General features: G+C 33.1%; 1 protein-coding gene across 4 annotated transcripts in view; it reads right to left on the bottom strand.

Annotated features, from left to right (window-relative positions):
- The window catches only part of LOC117242933, a 213,283-nt gene that overhangs the window by 61,880 nt on the left and 133,053 nt on the right, over positions 1-18,350 (bottom strand). The window lies entirely within an intron of this gene.

Genomic DNA, 18,350 nt, shown 5'->3' with positions numbered 1-18,350 from the left:
AAACGAGGATATATGCAAAGACTTAAAAATACCAACGGTCAAAGAAGAAATTGGCAGATACGCAGAAAAATACAAGGAAAGAACAGCAACACATCCAAACCAGCTGGCCGCTGAAGCGAGCAAAACTCACATAGAAAGAAGACAAAAAAGAAAACACCCCACTGACTTCACTAAAGAAATAAAATAGTCAAACTCGAAGATGGTATCCCGGTGGGGGTAGCCATTCACATGTTATTTAGCAATTAAGTTAGAAAAATTTACCAAATGTCCAGCTGAACAAATTGTAAAGTACAAATTAAATAAAAAAAAAATCTCTGTTCATCAGCCTGTCCATTGCGTAACCAAATCCTTCTAACTGTCAGTAGGAAATCTTTGTCGTTTTCCACGTCTCATGGGGCACCGTGACTTCGAGTGTCTTCGAATCATCGGCTCCGTGCACGTGGACAACTGTGAGCATCGAACAACACTCTGTTGCTGCTCTGAAATTATAACATCCGCGACTCTTAGAACTACGATACTCGTGAAGAGTATGCTCCGCTATCAGTCTAAACCCTGATGGCACATTTATGACTCGGGCTATCGGCAATACGATACTCTTGGGAATAAATCAACGACCGTACGACGCGTCGACCTCGACACGTCTTCTATAGAGAAATCGACGCTGATATACATATGCAATATACGTATTAATTTTCCATCGCTAATATGGTTTTTCACTAACGCCGTCGGTATTATGAATCTTTCAGCTCTTGGCCTGATTTTATACAGTTTTGGACTTTGAAAAATATTTGAAAAAATTCCGAGGTACTTATCATAGTCTTTAGTTTACTATACGAGCGATACCTTAACAAGATGTTTAGATCTTATTGCGATAAGAATGAAGATTTGACGGAAAATTACGGAATGATGGAAATTTGTTTGAAGGTACACAGTTTCGTGTTAACACGTTCACGCCGGCGCTGCTATTTTTGTTTCTCGTCATGGGATGGCGCCCGTATTCATATTTATAATAAACTTATAATATTGAATTGTTATGTTTTAAAATAAATCCTACTTTTTTTCAATTAATAAACGTTAAATTAATTTGTTTAAATCTTTCATTATATGGTAATTTTTTCTAGTTATTAAGCAAACTACATTTTTGATAATACGCACCGTCTGATGGAACATTCAAGTGTGAGCCACCGGTGGTGCACGCCGTGTGACGGGAGACTCGAGCGTGAACGTGTTAAATAAATATTTAGAAAAGTTATTGTAGGATTTTACACGCAAGACTATGATCTTTCGAAGAGACGTAAAGAAATTGACCAACTTTCAGAAAAGTATAATTATTTCGAGATCTAAGTTTGCGGGATTTTTCAGATAATTATTTATTGTTGGAAAATGATCCAAGACACGCGTCGAAAAAGAAATGCTCCGTATCTCATACTTACTAATGTATGAAAAACACAGAATTCATATGATATACCAGGATCAATTTCATTATATACATACGATCTTAATTTTCAATTTTTCTTAAAAATACCTTAATAGGTATTTTTAGTAGATAGATTTAGTAGGTAGTAGGTAGATTTAGTAATCTACCTACTAAAATCTGGACATTTAACACATTCAAACATGTGTCTTGTGTACTAATAAGCGACAATGAGAGAGGCGGTATTAAACCAACATGATATTTTATTAATAATATTTATAGTTACTATATATCCTATTATATATTAATATATATATTATATACTATACTAAAGGAGCCACTACCGTTTGTTTCTATGAGTCACGACTATGTCGTCCTGTCGGTTATGATCGACCAAAAATCGTCTTGCGATTGACCGATCGATCGCGATCTACTTGTTGGTCACTCCTGATACATACGAGAGATAAGTATATACAGGGTGGTTGGTAACTGGTGGTACAAGCGGAAATGGGGTGATTCTACGCGAAAAAAGAAGTCGAAAATATAGAATAAAAATTTTTCGTTTGAGGCTCTGTTTTTGAGAAAATCGACTTTGAATTTTCGCTCGGTACGCGTGCACTTTATCACGTCTCGTTATAACGGATCTCACTGTAGATCGTTATCTCGATGGACTTATTTAAATTTAAAAATTTTAATTTAAATTTAAATTAAAAAAAAAAATTTTTTTTAAATTTTTATTCTATATTTTCGACTTCCTTTTTCGCGTAGAATTACCCCCTTTCCGCTTGTACCATCAGTTACCAACCACCCTGTATATATATCGAAATAAAAAGAATTTGCATATAAAAAATTTCACTTAGCAATAAATTGACGTGGGCTAACTTTAACACAGTGCTCATTTTACCCCCCCATGATATTCAGAACTGAATTGAACCAAGTAAATGATATTTGGGCGGTCGAAGACTTGTAAGCGTAAGCTTTTTTTACGTGTGGAAACCGTGGGGTCTGACAACTTCGTTTCGGGGAAATTGAACAACGAAAATTTCGTCTGAACCCCATTTAGACGACTCATATTTTCGGCGGTGGGTTAACAAAGCTAAATATTCAATGGGACCATTTTTGACACTGATTGTATTTCTAAAATGCGTTGTATTAATTTCTTTACTAAATTTTGTTTCTGCAAATATATAGCGAGTAATAAATATATTGTAATTTCTATATACATTTTCAAATTGTTTCCAAATTTTGCCATTATAATCATCACAGTCCTGTCTTATTACAGTGCTGAAATTTCAAAATTTTTTTATATTTCACATACGAGATATAAAATATAAATGAAAAATATAACAATTTTCTATGGTAAATATTCGTGAACCTTTGTCTGCGACAATTTGATAAGATAAAAATCCAAACTTGGAGCAAACGATCCAAAATTGAACAATATGCTTTTTGTACACAGTAATGTAAAACGATTTCTGATTGTGGTAGATCAGTAATTTAACTCTGCTAAGTGGCTCGTTATCTAACAATGTTGACAGGTATAACAGCATAATCTTTGGAAAATTATCGCACTTCCAAGTACGAAAATATTTTGTCTTTGAAACAAGTAAAGACTTGTCTAGTTTTGAGAAAAAAATACAGAACAAAATTCGTTTAGAGCAGAGATTCCGCTTAAGCGACGAGTGGCTTGCACATATTTTTCGATTATGCAGACACACGATTATATCTTGACGTAATAAATTTCCGGCATAAATTATTCATAACTTTCGTGTTATCTTGCCTCAGAACCGGCAATATGCAACGAGATAACATGGCATAACGTAGAAAAATGATTGAAGGGATAACGAGAACAACAAGTGGTCCAAAAGCTACAAAGCGTTACTAAATTATTCCGATCAATTTCTTGTTATTAAAAATTAAATCGCCCGCTTAAATTATTCAAGTTCATACATTATACGACGTAATAACTAATGTAACAAAACAGAGATAGGAAACGTGTTCAAAACGCGACAAAACTGAAGAAAGAAAATGATCGAAATATTCAGAAACAAAGAAATTTTTAACGTACAAAAATATAACGTATCTTTTGTATTCGTCTTATTGGTAATTTGACTTTTCTGATAGTCGAACGATTCATACGATGTGGACGATATTTTTTTTTATTCTTTTATCAATCTACATTTATCGTATTTATAAACTATCGTTTATCGTTCGTCGTTCTTTAATAGCAATTTCATAGTCTAATAATATTATGTCAAATGGAATTCGCCCATGTTCAACGATTAGACCATCGCAGTGACAGAACGAAATTGAACGTTACATAATCGCCGGTGAGTCTATAGATGAGCGATCGGGAAAGCTCTCGATCTTAATAAAAAGCGACCAGGTATTTAACCACTTACTTATGTGTTAAAAGCAAACCTGACCTACTTGCAGCGAGAAATGTTTGCGATGTCGCTTCCGTTGTATTAATCGCCTTTCGTCCGTGTTCCTTTCCTCTCGCGTTTCTCCGCAAGAAAATGAACCCGCGGTTTGTACACAAATGGCCGTTTCTTACGATGAATTTTAAGCAGCTTGTTTAAAGTAAATTTTGTATATCGTGGCCCGATGCAGCGAGCTATATCGCACGGCAAAATTTAATTTCTGCAAAACATTATACTGTGCTTGCGCGCTTTTTCTCTGACAATGTCATATTCGCATCGTTGACAATTTGTTAGAAACTTATGAAATTTATTTCTACGAAAGGTATCTTATTTTGGTTGTGGCAAAAAATTTAGCTATCAACGTGTTAACTTGTATAATAACATTAAACTCGACGTAATTATATCAACGTGAAGAAGAACGAAATTGAATAATAGTCTTGATGATATTTCTGGTACAAGACCGAAGAAGAAGAAAATTGAATAATCTTCTTAATATTTCTATAACAAGATAATACAGCTACTACACGCTGTATGATAACTAGATACATTAGAATATAATTAGAATATTATTGTTATTGCTATAGAATGTTATTAGTCATTATCATGAAGAAGAAGAAGAATGGAAGGAAATGACAAAATTAAAATGCACGAGAATGTGACGATTAATGGCACACGGTTGAAGTTTTAAAGCAAACTGTCGTGGAAAAAGTTACTCGGAGATTGGCAGTTTTAGCTATAAACCGCAAACCCTTTACGCTTTATGCTGCAAATCAAAGCGAAATGTTGTCGATGTCAAGTTTCTGGGCTCGTGAGACAATAATTAAACGATAAAAAGTATAATTCTAGGAACGTGTTAAAAATTTTAAAAAGGGACATTCAATAATACAGCATTTTGTCTTACCTTGTATTTTTAATACGCTGTAGGATGCTGCACATCGATCGACAGCGTAGACCGAAAAGCATAGAAAAGCGACGATGTTACAAACGCTGCTGTTTTTTAAATTTTCCTTACAGTTTACTATTATCTGTCGCATTTTTGTCAGATGAATTAATTTATAAAAGTAAATCATTTGTTTCTCGAGGACTAAATATTACTTGTGTATCCATGTGATGAAATTAAGCAATTAGTCAACAGTGAAATTACTCGGTTTGGCTTCGGGCAGAATCAATCGTCGTTTGATAACGTTGAGCGTGATCTGCTCCAAACTTTTGCACAACACTAACGCGAGAGTTGTGGAGTGCCGATTCTTTCGCAATAAAGTAAGTACAATTGTCTTTTATTCAAAGCTGACGTGTTATCCACGATAAAACTGTTAGGGAAGTGATACATTTACACTGTACATGAGAGTGTGTGTGTAAGGGTTAGAGGGCGTCAAGGTCTTAGTGGAGACAAAAGACTGTTGCCAGATGTTAGAAGAATCTAGGATAGTCGGTTGGCGACCAGCGTGCGTGCAAGACGTTCTTCAGAGAGTAATATAGATGTATAACTGTTGTGTGGGAAATATAGTCAATAATTTGTATTCCCAAATCCTCGAATTTCCTTAACAAAAACTTGTACCGTTGTCGCTAAATTGTCATAGAAAGTGTTGTTGGTATGCGAAAGAATGTCAGCAATGCAAATGCGTACATATAGCCACGTTTAGAAACATATTAGATTATCTTATAATTAGATTATCATATAAAATCGTAACAATCGGCCCAGTTTATGAGAAAAAGTTTATCTATCGATGGAATAAAATTTTTGTTCAATGATTGCAACAGTTAACGAGTAATGAGATAACAATTATGTTCTTCTGTATGTTATTTTCTATTGAAAAAATTAAATTGGAAATTGATTGAAGTCTGTGCAAACTTTTAAATTCGATTTTGTAGAATCGCCCTTTTTTATTTTCAATAAAAAATAATTTATACGTGGAATCGAGCGATAAGAAATATAACAGAAAACTTAATAGAAAACTATTAGAAATATAGCAGAAAACTAGTGCTAAATTAAATTATTTTAGCGAAATTAAATTACCAACCGACTGACCATCGCATACGACAGAACAAAATAGCTTTTTGTAAAATATACACGCATTTATGTTAATCTTATTTAAATAGAATCTCGGCATGCGTAGGTTGCCTCTATTTTGAGGTTGTTAGCTCAAGCATCTTATTATAATATTTTTCCTTAATATATAAAGGAGGAGCCCGAACAAACACAAGGCAATTTTCATGAGAAATGTTATGAATAGTAACAAATTTCCCCTCAGAATTTTCATATTTATAGGATCCTTGCTTGGAAAAGATAGGTTTCTTACTTGGCGATATTTCTTGTTTATCATTTTCTACTACGGTATCTACGAGTTGAGCGTGTAATTATTCAGATTTCAGCAGCTTTTTATGCCGTGAAGTAATTTATGCATCATTTGTGGTAAATTGTATAAAGACATGCACAGATGTTATTGATAGAAGAAATTATGTAAATTTTTCGAAAGGCAAGTCAGGAGAAATTCTCATAATAAGTACAACACGTATGGACAAGTATATAATTTTTAATTTCTATATTGAAATTTAGCTCCTGAAATGACGTATCGTATTCGATTTCACAAATTTCAATTAATAAAAAGACAGTATATTGTAATCAACATACTTAAGGATATTAAGTAACATGTAATCTTAGAACATAAGCAATAATACAATGATATTATTCACGTTATTTTTAAAAACTACATTTCTCTGTTTAAACATATAACGTAGAAATATCGACGATAAAGAATTAGACGTTTATTTGTATAATAAATATAAAATATTAATAAATTCCTGCAACACAAGTCTCGACGACCTTCCAGTCTAAACTCTGTCTGCCATACTCACACAACCCGCATGTAACCATTCAATAATATGAGTATCACATTAATACCATGTATTTCATTTATTATAATAAATTAACTACATTTATTCCCATAAAAAGCGATGTGTTTAAGGGTCCCAAATTTCGTTCGCTGATGAATCTTTCTTGTTAGGTGCTCCTGCCTGTAAGTGGCGATTGGAATTTAAAATAGAAATTCTGCTAGTTCAGTGACAGCAAAAACGAAGGAATTCGTCACTAGGTTACGTCTTAATATTCGAAGTAGTATTTCAACATCTAAAGTACGTGATTCTAGAATTTATTTTTGGCGACGCTTGGCATATTGCTCCTATTTCTATATTCCAAAGTGGCCATCTCGTTCTGTCACTTATCTATATATTAGTGTTGGCAATTATATTAAAAAATGTTTTCGAAATTAGGGACGCGTGTGTGGGAAAGAAATTCGAAAGAGAGTCATCGATTGAAAGCGAAGAAGATGAAAATGTGGCCTGTTTTATACGTGGCGATCAATTTTCGAACGATACGAGAGAAGAAAAATGGATTAGATGCTCCGCGTGCTTCAGACGATGCTACGAGCTGCGGACATTTATATCACAAGCTAACAAATTTCTATGTGATTTTTATATAGATCGTGAGATTTGTTTTATTTCATATTTCATACGAACATATTTCGGGCGCATGAAAAGCGACTAATACAAACATTTTCTCACCAAAACTAAGGGGAACAAGTTAGAAACGCTTTTTTTTAACAACTGAATGACGCATTCTTTTACACGCATATTTTTTACTCTGTTTGTTTCAACTTTTATAAAACATTGATTATAGATCTCTGTTACTAAGCACTCAAGATAATTAAATAAATCTTTTCAGATTAAAAAATTGATTTAGTTTTGGATAAATGCTGAGGTTTTTGGGGGGACAACATTTGGGAACCTTGTCCAAAAAAAACAAATTACAGTAATATACTTTTTACTGCATTTTCTGTACATGTTTTTGTCTACCTTTTACAATCACGAGTATGCAAAATAAATAATTCGTTTATTTAGACTCCATGCTGTTAACAAAATTGCCAGAATCTTATTACGGTGTTTACTCTAAATCTTAAACAGCTAATTTGAAATAGGACGCGTGGAGCGTAATTATAAAATTGCTAATGGTCCACGACCGATCTTAATTCGTTGATATTATCCTAATACCACAACGAGATTAATCCATAAAAAAAAATGATAATATCGAACGGGAGATAGTTAAGCTCTTTATATCGAGCTTATAGCGAGCTTCCTCTATCGCTACAATTATCTTTGTGAATGCAAGTGGCTCTGCTAGATGTGGCGCGTCTGGTTTATTGTCGTCATTTCTCGAGCCAGCTGTAGCTAACACCTGTTATTACGAACTTTACCTCGCCCAGGTGGTAATCGCGTACCGTACTCTACAAATTACGGCCAGCAATTTCACTTCTACGACACAATTAGTTTTAATTATCGGAAAGAATTATCCACCATCCGAGAAGTTAGATCGTTCAACGGAACGACGGAGATTTTTTCTGTCGTACGCACATGTCAAATATAATTTTGAAGAAGTTTATCGAATGAAATTTAATAGCTTTGTTCTGGGTTTCGTGTAAAAATTATACTAAAAGTCTGTTTTCAGCGAAATTGAAGTTGAATTAAAATTAAGTTAAACAACGTTTTTCAAAGTACATAAAAAGATCTTCACTCCATTCCCTTTTTGAATTTTAATTTACGTAAAGATATCGGGTATCGTTTTATATTGATAACATAAAATGCTTTTGTTTCAATTACTATTTTGTTTTAATGTTTCCTGATTTTTGATATTTACAGTCATGTATTGGAAAATGTGTAATAAACCTGACGTTTACAAAGGAACGAATAATGGAATTTAGTTGTTGTAATATCTCAACGTAATTAACAATAATTTGCAAATAACTAACGCTATTCACTTCTTTCAATGTGCAAGAAAGTGACAAAAACACTATTTATTATATACAGGGTGGTTGGTAACTGGTGGTACAAGCGGAAAGGGGGTGATTCTACGCGAAAAAGGAAGTTGAAAATATAGAATAACATTTTTTTTAATTTTTTCTATTTTTTAATTTTTCCATCGAGATACCGATCTACAGTGAGATTCGTTATAACGTACCGCACGCGTACCGAGCGAAAATTCAAAGTCGATTTTCTCGAAAACAAAGCCTCAAACGAAAAATTTTTATTCTATATTTTCGACTTCTTTTTTCGCGTAGAATCACCCCCTTTTCGCTTGTACCACCAGTTACCAACCACCCTGTATATATGTAATAACGTAAATCCTTAGGATAAATTAGACGATCGATCCTGGAAAATCGAATTTATTTTGGGAACAATTAAATTAAATACAATAACAGTTAACAACAAATCTACTATAAGTTTTAGCTGGAAAATCAAAAATCGATTTTCTATGTCCTAAATTACTGTTCTTCTCTTGTGATATATTCTATTGAGCAAGTGACTCGAGGCGGTAAAACAAAAGAAAAGTAAAAAATGTCGACTAGCAGACAGTTTGAATTCTATAGAATATTGTATATAATTATATATAAAAATATATACTTAATGGCAAAATCAAATAATAAAATTATTTGCTATGGAACTACCCGTCAATAGTATTATGTGTATATTCAATTTTAAAGCGATTCTCCTGCAAAGTGACTTATTATATTTGCTCACCTATGGCGTTGACGTGTTCACATTTTTGCAAGAATTTATCACACTGCGATATATAACGAAATATTTAATATGCAAAATGATAGATAATACAATGTTTACAGCTCAATAGAAAAAATTAGAAAATCTCTCGAAGAATGACAGGTCGTAGGTAGAAGAAAATACAATAAACTACGCTGTGATCAATTCAACAAAGAGGCAAAACGAATTTGCGTACAGTATGTCCCTTTCAATAAAATTCTCCTGCACTACCCACTTGCAACACCTACGTATATTGCTGGATACATTTCACAGACACGTTCTGGCCGTGCAAAATCGACTATGTACTTCCACACTATTTATAAATTTTGGTATATTTTATTGTCTGCCTCCACACAAACGAAAACCATTACTGTACGCGTAATTGATTTAAAAAAGAAAAAAAAGAGAAAAGAAAAAAGAAATGAATGTTTGTTATTCTTTTCATTAGGTGCCATTTAATTCGGTTCTCTTATTTTCGCGTCAATCAAGTTATTGTTACGTGGTAGGCTAAATTTTCTACAATAGAATATGTTTTTAATTTATTTTCCTATTATTGATTTATCGATTACTCGTCTGTTGTATCATATTTCAGGAATATTTAGTTACGATACTGAAATATATAATAAATAATATATGAAATATAATACAATATATAGAATAAAATAAATAATCCGTAAAATATTTATCCCTCGGTTATTACGTTCATGAAAATACAAGTAAAATCAAACCTCTCACGTTAAATTTTCAAGAATAAAACTATGCATTTCACTCTCTTGTATCGTAATTTACGAATATTTGAAGCAAAGCTATATTAATAATAACATAAAGTAAAAATATGCTAATAATGACATATTTTATCTGTATATATGTGTTATGTAATATTTTTGTCACTAAAAGTTTGTAACAATGGTAATATCGATATTGTATAGAAATAAATGTATATCGAAGAATTGTAAGGTGCTGTAAAAAAATGACTTTTTGTAACTTTGTAAATAAATTCAGTATTAGTATAATACATTAAAGAGGAAATGTGCTTGCAAATTTAGAGATAAAATATATATTTTTAAAGCAGATAATAAAAATTTGTACGTAGTCGAAACTGCGAAACGCGACTGAACTAGTGACCTAATTAAATTAATCCTAAATTGCTTCTCGAAGTACTGACGCGTTCTACAAAAAGACTAGTTTTCATCCCATTTTTTACACTCTCTACGAACACATACGAAAGAAATGTTTTGCCACGTATCAGCAATTTTTATTACGTAGATCTTGAGTAACACTTGGAATACTTGGAACACACTTTTAAATTAAGTTTCAATTTGCGATGAAATTTTCGATTTATAAACCTGATTCATAAACGCTAATTATAACTGGGATTACCGGATATACAAATATAATTATATTTTACCAGAAGAATTATATTAAACACAGTCACTGTTTTCTTATATTTAAAATTGAAATACGTTCAATTTCTCCATACTTTCAAGAATGCACAAGATGATTTGCACATTTCTTTCTTTCAATAATATTATAATAAACAAAATTACAGAGAATATGAAGTGCAGCGGAAAGTACGTTCAATTTTTATATATTTATATTTATATATACGAATATTTGATAACGAAGCGTGAAACGTGAAAGGCAACGTGTATCGCGGGAAAAATGAAAAAGGCAATTTTTACCGAAAGTGGAATATCGATTAGTTAAGTCGTTTCCAAAAATTTTCCACAGATCAGATGTATCCTAATGATTATCTCAAAAATATTTCACACTGTATGTAGTTATAATATAACAATACTATACACAGTGATACCATACGCAGAAGAACATTACCGAGAAAGGAAACATAATGCATTAATAATAAATTTAATAAATAATAAATTTAGGATTGTATTTCAATACACTACATCGATAGGAATACACGAAAATGCAGGAAAATATTTTTTATTTAGCCGAATGAAATGAACTATTTTTGAAATAAAATATACAATAATTGTGCGGGTTGCTTGCGAAATAAAATCATGTTCAACCAAATGAAAAAGACATAAAAAGGACATAAAAAGATACTGTGATACTTGATCATAAAGTCTAGTTGACTATTATGTTGATACTAAAGAAATATTTTTATTGTATTTTCGCGTAGCTATTTATGCATAAAGTTAATACACATGGCCATTGTTGTTCATGGAACGTCGATAGTTATACAACGAGATGTACGAAAAGTTTAAAAATATTCAAGTTTCGATGTTTTTAAACTGCTCATTGAAAAACCAACAAATAACACGGCTGATTGAAATACACGAGTTCTCAAAGATACCAAACGTTTCATCCACATTGTAAATTTTCCACAGTTCGTTTTCTCTAACATCATATTTTGAAATTCTCAGAGGTGTATCACGCACGATATAAACTATCTTCCCTTACGACGTTCTTCATTAACGTTAACGTCTTACAATCTCGCGCAATTTACAATCTCAAGCCACGTTCCGTTTGTTTTAAACCATTTGGGTTTTTAAACCTTTTTAATCGAGAAAATACTGTTTACTGGAATATTTGTGATAATGAAAGAAATGACGTGTATACGAATAAATTGATGAAAGTTTCACGAAACTATATCAAGAAGAAGCGACCAATTTTCGTAAGGAATCAGATTGCACAGGAAGCAGTCGTCTCAGCACCTGAGGTTCTGTTGAAAAAATTACTTGTACAAGATAGAAAAGGACACAAAAAAAAATCTGAAAATGTTAGTAGAAAAGTTAGGTGATTTGCTCGGTATGATTAAACTTAAAGTTCCGGAGAAGTGGACTTAGTTTGAAGAAGCAATATCAGAGCAAGAATGAAAGTAGAAATAGCGTTACGTTATCCGGCAATTATTGGTTCTTCCAACTCAAGAAACAGCTGGAAGAACCGCAACTGCGCTTGAAACTTGAGAAATACTCCGGTTAAATAAATAACAAGTGGCGGAATGGTTCTAAATTACCTCTACACAAGCGACTTAAACCAAAGAGAGCATTTCCAGTCAAATAAATAATATATTGTTTGAGTGAAGCAAAAAGTAAATTAGCGTTACATCGACAAAAAGGTAGTTTTCTCTCTGCTATGTCCTTTCGATTAATTTCGACCCAATTGTATCTTCCTGGGGTCAAAAAGTATCTCAAATTTAAGTTAAATTTCAATTAAATAATAAACGAAATTTAGATAATAACTAAGTAAATTTAGATTAAATTTACCTCGAGAAATCTCGAGAGATAATATTCGAATCCTTAATGACGTAATCCGCGAAACAGTTCATGCGGTTTTCGCATCAACCGCTGTTTCTTGTTTAATCGATATCAGTTCATTTCCAAGCCGCATCGGTTACTTCAGCTCTGGTCGATATCAGCGTACGATGCGTCGAATCTGATTGTCGTAACGCACCACTTACACGTAAACAAGACGCCCGCCAAGAAACCCATAAAACGTAATCTGAACAATAGAATTACTCGCCAAGGGTGTGCATACGAAGAATGACTCATAGTCGTCATGGTCAAGTCCCTAGGCTGTCCGCCAAGTTGAAGAGGATATTGCACAGAGCAACGAGGACTGAATACGTTGACTGTCGCGCGAATTTTACGCACTTTGCTTGAATAGATCGAAATATGAGACGGAATAAATACATTGAAATATATTGGAATACGTAGAGCCACGATGGATCGAAATATACTACGCCATAACGTTTCATTCTTGCAAAATATTATAATGCTTTTATGCACTTTGTCTCTGACAATGTCGTCGTTTGAGCGATTCATATCGTAGGAAATTTCTTAGTACGTGAAATTTGTCTTACTTGAAAGATTCTACAGAATTTAGTAACGTGGCTCACCGACGACCCACAGTGCCAGCCAACGTGTTAACCTTTCTCACTGTGAACTAAAACGACGATGTGCTGCAATAAAATTACGTTGGAAAATTTCTAAAAGATATTGTTTCGTATGAATTTTATAAATATAATTATTTACCTATTGATTAATAACCGTCCATACGATAGATTTTCAAGTAACAAACGTTTTATTCATTCATTCGAGTATCGTGGTGACGATTATAAATCTTAATGGATCTAAATAAATTTCAATTTGTTGTTCTCTACAATCTCGTGAGAGCTTCACGATGAAAAGGTTAAAGAGCGAGGAGGAGCACGCGTGGATTTTGCATATAATTGTTTATCTGCTGATTAATAACTGCTCGTAGATTTTGAAGTAACAAACGTTTTATTCATTCGAGTACCGCGGTGACGATTATAAATCTTAATGGATCTAAGCAAATTTTAATTTGTAGTTTTCTAGAAGCTCGTGCGAGCTTCACGATGAAAAGGTTAAAGAGCGAGAAGAAGCACACGTGGATTTCAGATATAATTATTTATTTATTGATTAATAACTCCCCAACTTCCCATATGGCGGATTTTGGAATAACAAACACATTAATGATTCGTATATCGTCGTGACAGATATAAATCTAAACCATTTATAGTTTATCGTGTGCTCCCAATAAAAAGGTAAAAGAGCAAGGAGTATGAGACATAATTATGTACTCATTGATTAATGACAGCGAATGAATATACAATAGAAGAATGAAATAGCAAAGATATTAACGATTCGTGTATCATCGTGACAATTATAAATCTCAACAGTTCTAAATAGATTTTCATTTATACATTTCCACAAGCTCGTATGAGATTCACAATGAAAAAGTTAAAAAGAGCGAGAAGCACATGTGGATTTTGGATACAGTTATTTGCACAATTGATTAATATCTTCCTATCTGGTAGATTTAAGAATAGGAGGTACATTAATGATTCGTGTATATTTGTGACAATTTGTGACAACACTAGAACTACCACACCATGTCAAATTGACTGGTTTTACAATTTTATTTTAAAATTCCTACTTCATGTTATATTTTTTGATGTAATCACTTTCGTAACGATAACTAAAAGAATAATATAATGAATTTTATTTTGTTTTTTATGTATTCAAACTGGAAATAATTTCGTATCAAGGCTACTCATACCAATACCAGTCAAAGTGTAAAAGGGTCCTGAAATCTGTTTATCGAACCCCAATTAACCAGTTTCCTCGTTCTGTACAACTTGCCACGCGTTTTGAAAATTTTTACTGCGTATCGTTCGATATGACGATATCAGTTATCAGGAAAATTCAGGATCGATCGCTAGATCGCTAGATGCTAATACTAGAAATACCACACCAGTCAAAACGACTGGTTCTACAATTTTATAAATGTGTCAAGCCTCGTTTAGGGATACCAGATGGATTAACAATACCAAAAATATACTACGTAACATGGAATTGCTTCTGTAAGAAAGTAATAAATCAATAAATACAAAAATATTCACGTATTTTTTAAAGACCAGTCATTTTCACTGGTTTTGGTAGAAATAGCTTCGTGTTAACTATCGATAGCTCTAGTGTTCATAGATTTGAATAAATTTTAATTTATATTTCTCCACAAGCTCGTACGTGCTTCACTATGAAAGTGTTAAAGATCGAGGCGAAGCACGCGTGTATATTGCACACGATTATTTTTTTATTGATTTAATAAGTTGCCATATGGCAAGTTTTGAAGCAACAAACAAATTAATGATTCGCGCATCGTCGTGTCAAGTATAATTCTACACGATGTAATTAATTCGAAAGGTTTCCCGTGTGCTTCGCAATAGAAGGGTTAGAGAGCAAGAAAAAGAACAGATTGGAACGAACGCAAAGGGGATACTCGTAAGATCGAGGGCAACAGATGTCATGGACCCAAAGGGCGGTGCACGTCCTACTTTACCAGCCTCCTAACAACCCAACCAGCCACCAAGCTCTACCTTCCCTGGCAACTCCATTTCCTCGTGCTATTCTCGTTCAACGATTTATTATTTTCCAGCGATTGTGTTCGAACCTGCATCTCAATTTCCGACACTTTCTCGACGTTTCGCGTTCTAACCCTTTCAAGGCGTAAAATGAGGTAAAATTCGACCATTATCGATCCAATCGGATTTTTCTATCATCGAGAAATTTGTTGAGCTTAAGAGAAACACGACCGAATCGTTGTGATTTCTAATTTCGATTCAATGTTGACGTATTTCTAGAGAAAAGAAAAGAAGAATTAGGTCTTTTACAACTAACCTAAGCGAGTTAGGTTGAGACACGAAAATTCGGGAAACTCGAGCCATAAAGGGGCTAAATATAACACTACGAATTTTACATCTTCACATCTTAAACGTCATCGTAAGTAACGCAGTTGTCAATAGATTATTTTCTACAAAAATTTGCAAGCTTTTATTTTTTGTGTTTGACACCAAAAAACGCAGGAAATTTTCACGATGAAGGGATAATTATTTTCTAAATTGCTCGTTCTAAATTCTCCATCGTTTTAAGAAGAAGAATTGATTTTTATATCAAATGATATATTCTTAAATTATATATATTAGGTTGTCCAAAAAGTTTCTTTCTTTTTAGAAGGAAATAACAGACGCACAATGTTTTTTGTTTTATATTATTGTATTGAATTTATATTTTATTGAACAACATTTTATTGAATTTATTTTTTTAGTGCACATTATTATTTTATTGAATCATGTATGATCCATTCATTTTGTTCTATTACTACAAAATGGATCATATGTAATCCGATAAAATAATATAAAACAAAAAATGCACAACATTTTATTATGCATATTATGCACGAACATAATAATAGAAATAGAACGAAATAGATCATACCTAATTCAATAAAATAATATAAAACTGAAATTATTGTTCATCTATTATCACCTTATGAAGCGAAAGAACCTTTTCGGACAACCTAATATATAAAGAATATTAATAGTACAGGATGAGACATTCTGTAGTTAATGAAAAGTCGCATAATTCATTGCTATGAAGCTACAAAATGAGACTTAGAAGTTTATCTAGAGAGAGTTTAAATTCTCTCTAAAGACTCTTAGACTCTAAATTGTCTCTACTTTATCTCGTTACATTCATATATCATGTGAATTATACGCATTTCTACACCTTCAAGATTCCCATAAATCGTAATTCTATAAAAATCGACGTGATTTCTTGAATATCTCCATCCTTCGTCGCGATTATTAGCAAACAAATTTGGAAACTGTTTCACATATTTTCATAGCTGCAGTCAAAGTGCAACAAACTTATTTCAAACTGCTGTGGTATAGAAAGAAAATAGAAGTGAAACTTCTCGTAACACGATCAGTTGAACTTACATCGAAATGAGCAATTGCCTATGTATACGCTCAAATAAATATAAGAACAAAAGTTCAAGCTATCCTCGCGCGTATCCTTAGACTGCACGCGAAACACGTCCACATTCGCAGATGCTTCTATACAGTTTCATTCGCTGGGATTGAATATGTGTGTCAACGAGAGAACGAAAGCACGGATTAATCCGATCTTGACCTGAAACGGTTGAAACGCACAGCGTGGAAGACGAGAGCGAACGCGGAACGACGCTCGAGCGGTTGCTTTATTGATCGACGGTTCTGTAACGCAACGACAGAACGCGAATAATTCGTTGATCCGCTGGCTGTAACAAAGCTTCGAAAATGCACTCACAGATCTCAATGAAATGTTCGGTTGGTTGTTTCTTCTTTGGGAAAAATGCCACCGTGCGTCGTATATTTCTGCTCCGTCTGAGAATCTCGGTAATTTTATGCAAAAAATGTTGACACCAAATGCAGCCAAGCGTAATATTCTGGCGTCCCAAATAGCGTACAGTAATTTACGCAAATCGAGGATACGAGCTCAAATGACTGTCGAAGATGGTTTCGTGTATGTACTTTATCATCTTTCGAACTTCATTGCATAAGTTTTTCCTCCATTTTCTAAATTTCGATCTTTTTGTCGCTCCAAGTTGTGCTGCGTTTCTTCTACATTGTTAAAAAAAAAAAAAGGAAAAATTGACGATTTGTCTCGGAAGCTTCCATCAGCGAAAAAGTGAATTTCTGACTAATCACTTTTTGCAAATCGAACGTTTTAAAGCTGTCCTGGATTGTTCCAGTTGCTCTAAACATTGTTGCAAACTATCACTTCAATGTCATATTTGGTTTAGGCAAGGTCGACGTGACCTTCTGCGGGACCGGGTTCAAAAATTTTCCGGGGCTTGAGTACACATTGAAATCCCTACTTAAATTTTATTTAACTTTTTTATTATTATAACTTTATTATTGTAACTTTAAATTAAATAATATAATATAAATATAAATTTTATTATTATAACTTTAAATTAAATTTTACAACGAGGAATTATTTATTTACAAATGCTGTTACATGTTATATATTTTTTATAAGCAGTTTTTTAAACAAATCCAAGTAATATTTTTTCGCATGCATCATTCGTTTTCAAGGGACAAAAAACTCAATGAAAGTAGAAAATCTGTAAACATGTATGACTTTTGTAAAAAACTATTGATGTAGTTTAATTTCTCTAAAAGGTACATTTCTCTGAAAGCGCCTGGATTTCTTTTTATTTAAAGTAGTTTCCAGGATACGAGGAGTTACACTTAACTTTCATGATTTTTCTCACTCCTTTAAACTGAATCATCGCTACTAAAAAAATGTCTTGCATCTGTTAATGGTATCATCATCCTGTAAAAAGTTAATCAAAATCGGTGTTTTTTAATTGGGTAATTTTCGTAGAACGCGGGGCGAATGCGCTAAACCTGCCTTGCGCCGGCCCTGAGTTTAGAAGATAATTTGGGAGAGCTATTCCCATAAAACGGTGGAAATTTCTCTTCATTTGGTAAAGTTATTCTTGTATTCGCGTTCTAGTCTTTCAACTTCTGTCCTGGATTGTTCTAGGGCCGTGAGTACGTGTTCTAAGAACTCTATACTTGTTCTAAGAATTCTAAACTATTGTTCAAACGA

This window comes from Bombus vosnesenskii, unplaced genomic scaffold, assembly GCF_011952255.1.
Source record: "Bombus vosnesenskii isolate JDL3184/JDL3185 unplaced genomic scaffold, Bvos_JDL3184-5_v1.1 scf7180000016281, whole genome shotgun sequence".
NCBI classification, from domain to species: Eukaryota; Metazoa; Arthropoda; class Insecta; order Hymenoptera; family Apidae; genus Bombus; species Bombus vosnesenskii.
The sequence above is the reverse complement of the archived record's forward strand: the minus strand, read 5'-3'. Positions and strand labels throughout refer to the sequence as shown.